We start from the raw sequence: 6,365 nt of genomic DNA, 5'->3' as shown, positions 1-6,365 counted from the left end.
ACGGTCAAAATGATGTTTTTATCCTTAAATTATAAAATTATCATCTTACCTTTAAATTTTAAAGTTATATTAAACAACGGTTGAAAAATAAAATAAGGTGGTACATATATAAATAAATTTATAAGACTCTTAAAATTTGGTAGGTTATAGATTAGCTAGTTCTCCTAAAAGTTTAAACAGTAAAGAAATGATTTAGTTATTTACCATAATTTTAATAATAATTTAATGGATATCATTTCTCATTCAAAAGGTCAATGATAATCCTCATTAAGACTGATTTTACTACAAAGAATTTCGAGTTTTGGTAATTTTTGTAAATTAAGGTAGGAAATAATGAATTCAAAATGACAATGCTTGAAAATTTATCATCATAAAAACGAAAGCCAACACGAACAGAGGCGTTTTGCAAGACACTACACCAAACGTTACACAAAAACAAAAATACGCGGTTTGCTTTGATGACCGCTCCTCTCTGATGAATCTCTGCTAACAAAACAATCAATCCCATTCTCTCTCTCTCTCTCTCTCTCTCACTTTCTTTCAATCGCTCTCTTTCTTATCCTGTCTTTTGGCTTTTGCTTCTTTTTTCTAACCCAAATTCTACACAAACTTTCAGTAACAGTCCCATGGGCCTTTTCCCTCCTCAACCCACCATTAATTTCATTATCTCTTCAATTCTATACTGTATGAGTCTTTCTTGTTACAGCCCCAATGAGAATTCCACTCTTTTCATGGCTTTTCTTCGTACCCATTTGCTCCATTTTTCTGACCTTCAGTATCCATGTGGTGTCTGGCCATTGTCTTGACGATCAGAAATCCTTGTAGCTCCAATTCAAGAGCAGCCTCAAATTCAATACTACTTTGTCCACAAAACTGGTGCACTGGAATGTAGCTCGTGATTGCTGTTCTTGGGAAGGTGTAACCTGCAGCAATGAAAGCTTCAGCAAGGGACACGTTATTGGTCTCAATCTGAACAACGAATCAATCTATGTTGGACTTGACTATTCAAGTAGCCTTTTCAGCCTTCAGCATCTCCAGGACCTGAGTTTGGCTAATAACAACTTCAACAATTCTCAGATTCCACCAGGGTTTGGCAATCTGATGAATTTGAGTTATTTAAACCTATCAAATGCTGGCTTCTTGGGACAGATTCCCGTTGAGATTTCAAACTTGAAAAGGTTGGTTACCCTTGATTTGTCTACATCTCCTTTCTTGAGTGTTTCTATGCTGAAAATTGAGAACCCAGATTTAGCTATGCTAGTTCGGAATTTTTCGGAGCTAAAGGAACTTTATCTTGATGGTGTAAACATATCAGCTTCAGGGAATGAGTGGTGTCGGGCCTTATCATCTTCACTACCAAATTTAAGTGTGTTGAGCATGTCAGATTGTTATCTTTCAGGCCCTCTTGATTCCTCCTTGTTGAAGCTTCAGTCCCTCTCAATTATTCGTCTCAATAATAATCCCCTTAATGCTCCAATTTCAGAATTTTTTGCGAATTTCACAAATTTGACTTCCTTGGGTCTCCGTTTTTGTGGATTGAATGGAACATTTCCGGAGAAGATCTTTCTGGTTCCAACACTGCAGACGCTTGACTTGTCATATAATGACCTACTTCAAGGTTCTTTGCCAGAATTTCTTCCAAATGGTTCTCTTCGGTCATTGCTGCTTAGTGGTACAATTTTTTCAGGGGCACTGCCAGATTCTATCGGTAACCTTAAAAGGTTGTCCAAAATAGATCTTTCTACGTGCAATTTCAATGGATCAATCCCAAATTCTATGGCAAACCTTACTCAGTTAATTTATTTGGACATGTCATACAACAAATTCAACGGACAGATTCCATCATTCAGCATGGCCAAGAATCTGACTGAGATAAACCTTTCCTTTAATGATCTGGGAGGTGGCATTAATTCAACTCGGTGGGAAGAACTTATAAATCTGGTGAATCTTGACTTGGGTTACAATTCAATTGAAGGGAGTATTCCAATGTCTCTGTTTTCCCATCCATCAATTCAGAAGCTACAACTTTCGAACAACAAATTTTCAGGTGGACTCCAGGAATTTAACGTTTCTTCTTACCCATTGGATCACCTTGATTTGAGTAGCAACAACTTGGAAGGGCCCTTACCTGCGTCTGTCTTCAAGCTCCAAGGTCTTAACTTCCTCTCATTTTCTTTCAACAATTTTAGTGGCTCCTTCCAGCTTGATGGGATTCAGAAATTAAGGAATCTATCAGAAATTGATCTTTCTTACAACAAGTTGTCAATCAATTATAATGGTACGGCTTCTCCCTTGCTCTTTCCATATTTTACCACATTTAAGTTGGCTTCTTGCAACCTTGGCAAATTCCCTGATTTCTTGAGAAACCAATCCACATTAAACAATCTAGACCTTTCACAGAACCAGATTCATGGAGAGATACCCAACTGGATTTGGCAACTTAATAGTCTTATGTACCTAAATTTATCGCATAACCACTTTTTGACTCTACAACAAGAGCCTTCACAGAATCTTCCTTCCCAATTAAGCGTCCTTGACCTTCACTCCAACAAACTCCAGGGGCAACTCCCACATCTCCCACCACTTGTTACATATTTGGACTTCTCAAAGAATAATTTCAGCTCTGTAATACCAACTAGCATTGGTATCTCCCTTAATTCCACAATTTTCTTGTCTCTTTCAAGCAATAAATTCCATGGGGATATACCTCAATCATTATGCAATGGTGCATATCTTCGAGTTCTTGATCTATCTAATAATTCCTTGAGTGGCACCATTCCCCAATGCTTCTACGATAGGAGTGAGTCCCTAGGGGTTCTGAATCTAAGGAGAAACAACCTCTCTGGCCCAATATCTGACAAATTTCCAGGAAATTGTGGTATACAAACTCTAAGTCTCAACGGCAACCTACTAGATGGAGTGTTACCCAAGTCTCTGGCCAATTGCACAAATTTGGAGGTCTTGGACATAGGGAACAACCATATTGAGGATGTTTTCCCATGTTACTTAAGAAAAATATCCAGGTTACGTGTCCTTGTTCTGCGATCGAATAATTTTCATGGGTCCATTGGTTGTGATGGGCCAAATTTCACATGGCCTATGCTTCAGATTGTAGACTTAGCTTTAAACAGTTTTACTGGTCAGTTTCCAAAAAAATCCTCTCCTACCTGGACGGCAATGATGGCCAATGAAGGTGAGGTCAAGTCAAAGCTCAATCACCTCCAATTTAGATTCCTACATTTTGGTCAGTTTTATTATCAAGACATGATAACAGTTACCACTAAAGGCCTAGAGTTGGAGCTGGTGAGTATTCTGTCTATCTTTACCTCAATTGATGTTTCCTGCAACCAACTTGACGGGCCAATACCAGAAGAAATTGCAGCATTAAAATCACTATATTCTCTGAACATATCACATAATGCTTTTTCCGGACAAATCCCACTATCTCTGGGAAACTTGACTCAGTTGGAATCGTTAGACTTGTCAAGCAACAATCTCACTGGGGAGATCCCTATGCAACTTGCAGATCTTACTTTCTTGGCAGTCCTAAACCTTTCGTTCAATAAATTGGTGGGGCGGATTCCCCAAGGCAAGCAATTTGCTACGTTTTCTGAAAATTCCTTTGAAGGGAACAGAGGATTATGCGGAGACTCTTTGAATAAAAAATGTGCTGCTGCTACAGGGCCAAGATCGCCACTTCCAAAATTTGAAGAAACTCATTTGAATCCTGGGATTGTGATCGACTGGAATGTTGTAAGTGCAGAACTAGGATTTGTTTTTGGCTTAGGAATTGTCATTGGACCTCTTATGTTTTGGAAGAGGTGGAGGATATGGTATTACAAGCACGTTGATGACATTCTTTTCAGCATCTTCCCTCAGCTGTATCTTGGAAAAGAATATCATCAAAGTCGAGCACAGTAAGGAGCGAAGGAACTATTGATAGGTAGGAGTATATGTGTGTATGGAAAATTAGAAAAAGAAAGACAATTAATATGGAAAAATAAATATTACTATTGATTCCATGATGAAGTAAATTATTATTTTTTCATGTCAAATTTATTTTTGGTAGTCTAAGTAGGGGAAAAAAGAAAAGAAAGTATCAATGGATGTAGAAATATGTTCTTTCATAAGATGAAATATTTTCATATGTGAGCATTTTCATGGACTTTTTTGGTGGTCCAATTTATTTATTTAAAATACTCAAAATCAACATAAAAAATGTGGGTTCCCGTTATGGTCTGATGATAGAGTTAAATCAAAAGCGGGTTATAAGTTGAAACTCTCTCAAAATCACTCAATAAGAAAATGATGACAGATAAAAACTAGTGCTAGGTCAACAACAAATAGAGGAAACTCCTTAAATAGTAGTATAGATAAAAACTAGTGTTGGGTCAGAAACTAGCAGTATATGATATCTTATATTAAAAAAAAGGTAGTATATGGTAATTCTAGGTTTAATCTAATATTTTTTGTTGTTGTAATGGTTAGAATTTTTTTTCGATGAAGTAATCACTAGAATTACAATAATACTTACTGATAGTGAAGCTTTCATGTGTATTACACGGATTTACTTATTAAATGATGATATTGATAATCATCATAAATTCATAATTATCGAATTTTATATTTTATATTTAATAAAAAATAAAAATTATGTTTTTTTTTTTGGTCATTGCTAAAAAAAAAAAAAAAAAAAAAAAAAAAAAAAAAAAAAAAAAAAAAAAAAAAACCCATATAGCAATGGAGTTAAAACTATTTTTTTTAGCTTCATTATTACAGTACATAGCTACCTATGACGGTGCACTATAGCTTAGAGCTAATTTTTATTTTTATTTTTTTATTCCTTGCTCGATTGTGTGTGTGTGGCTGTGATGGTTGTGTGTAGTGGATATATTATTTTATTGTATTAGATATCTTATTTTATTGTGTTGAAAGCTAAAATAGATTTACTGCTGCAGCATGTGTGTAGATAAAATATATAAATTAACTTTTTATGGTGTTAAATAGTTAAATTTTTAGCTCAAATGTTGTGGATGCTGACTAGTAACTATGAACAAAAAATATATATTTGTAGGAAAAATAAAATGCAAATGACGCTGTAACTATGAACCCTTCACTTAACGCCTTGTACTTGCCTGACCTCAATTGGGCTCTGGTCCGTTCTAGACTCTTCTATTTGTTGTGAGATGATGCTATGGTCCACTGGGTGTACTAATTATTTTCCTGTATTGAGACTTTAGATTTTCAAATTAAAATCAAACACATAATTTTTTTTTCCGGCTTTGAGTAATGTTAAATCACATATTTGAAGTATTATTATTATAATTTAGAATGATTAAATTAAATATAATCATGTATTTGAATTTAATTGAAGAAATTTTAAGGTAAAACACTTAAAAAGAATAATACCTAATTTTTGTTATTTGTAAAATATAAAATATACCTCATCTCTAATGTTCTCTATTTTCTTCCTCCCAAAATTACTGTCTCTTAGTAAAATAATTCAATTTTTTTTAAAAAAAATTATTTATTTTAATTTCAATGGCAAAACAAAGTACCAAACTTCCAAACCCATGTCTTCAAAATTTTTTTTTTTTTGAAATTCATTCATGAACATACAAATAAAGTCCCATTGGACTTTTACTTAATAAAAATAAATATTACTGATTTGGCTCATCCCTATGGTTCTTTTCCATTGGATAATTTTAGGAAAAAAAAATCTTTCTGTAATAGAGGCTACTATTTGTTAGGAATTAAGATCCGTTTAGATAGAATTTATTTTGCTGAAACTGAAAACACTGTAGCAAAATAATTTTTAAATGTGTGAATAGTGTTGTGAGATTCATTTTTTATGAAAAAGTTGCTGAAAATTGAAGTTTGTAGGTTTCGTGAACAGTGCACATGACCTACAAATGGATGAAAAGTGGCTGAAAAGTCAGAAATATACAGCTACTGTTCATGAACAGTAGTCATTTGCCCCCTTGAAACGCGTGCTGCAGCGGGAAAAAAAAGAAAGGGAAAAATAAAAGAAACGCCAGACATAGTAAATGGAACGTATATCCAAATGGATACTTAATAAACAATTTTATCACGAGGAATTTAATAATTAGGCTCACCTTGAGATGGGAAAATTGACTTTGTTAGGTTGGTTCTAATGGTGAATTATTGTTATTTGATTTATATGTTTGTCATTATATTTGATATCCTATTTTAATTACCAAATGTTGAACTAAATCAAAATTTTAATATGGTTAATTGGGGCAGTATTATAGCTCTGTTGGTCTGACTTGTCTTGTGCTGTATTTAGCTAGAGTTGGTGTTAGCTGCTTTTTTAATGGGTTTCCATATGTCTTTGCAAACTTGAG

At 34.2% G+C, this 6,365-nt stretch overlaps 1 pseudogene; it reads left to right on the top strand.

Annotated features, from left to right (window-relative positions):
* Positions 1–468: 468 nt before the first annotated feature.
* LOC112040134 (receptor-like protein 33) lies at positions 469–3,921 on the top strand (annotated as a pseudogene).
* Positions 3,922–6,365: the final 2,444 nt, after the last annotated feature.

This window comes from Quercus suber, unplaced genomic scaffold (assembly GCF_002906115.3).
Source record: "Quercus suber isolate HL8 unplaced genomic scaffold, Cork oak 2.0 scaffold_5, whole genome shotgun sequence".
Lineage (NCBI taxonomy): Eukaryota > Viridiplantae > Streptophyta > Magnoliopsida > Fagales > Fagaceae > Quercus > Quercus suber.
The sequence above is the reverse complement of the archived record's forward strand: the minus strand, read 5'-3'. Positions and strand labels throughout refer to the sequence as shown.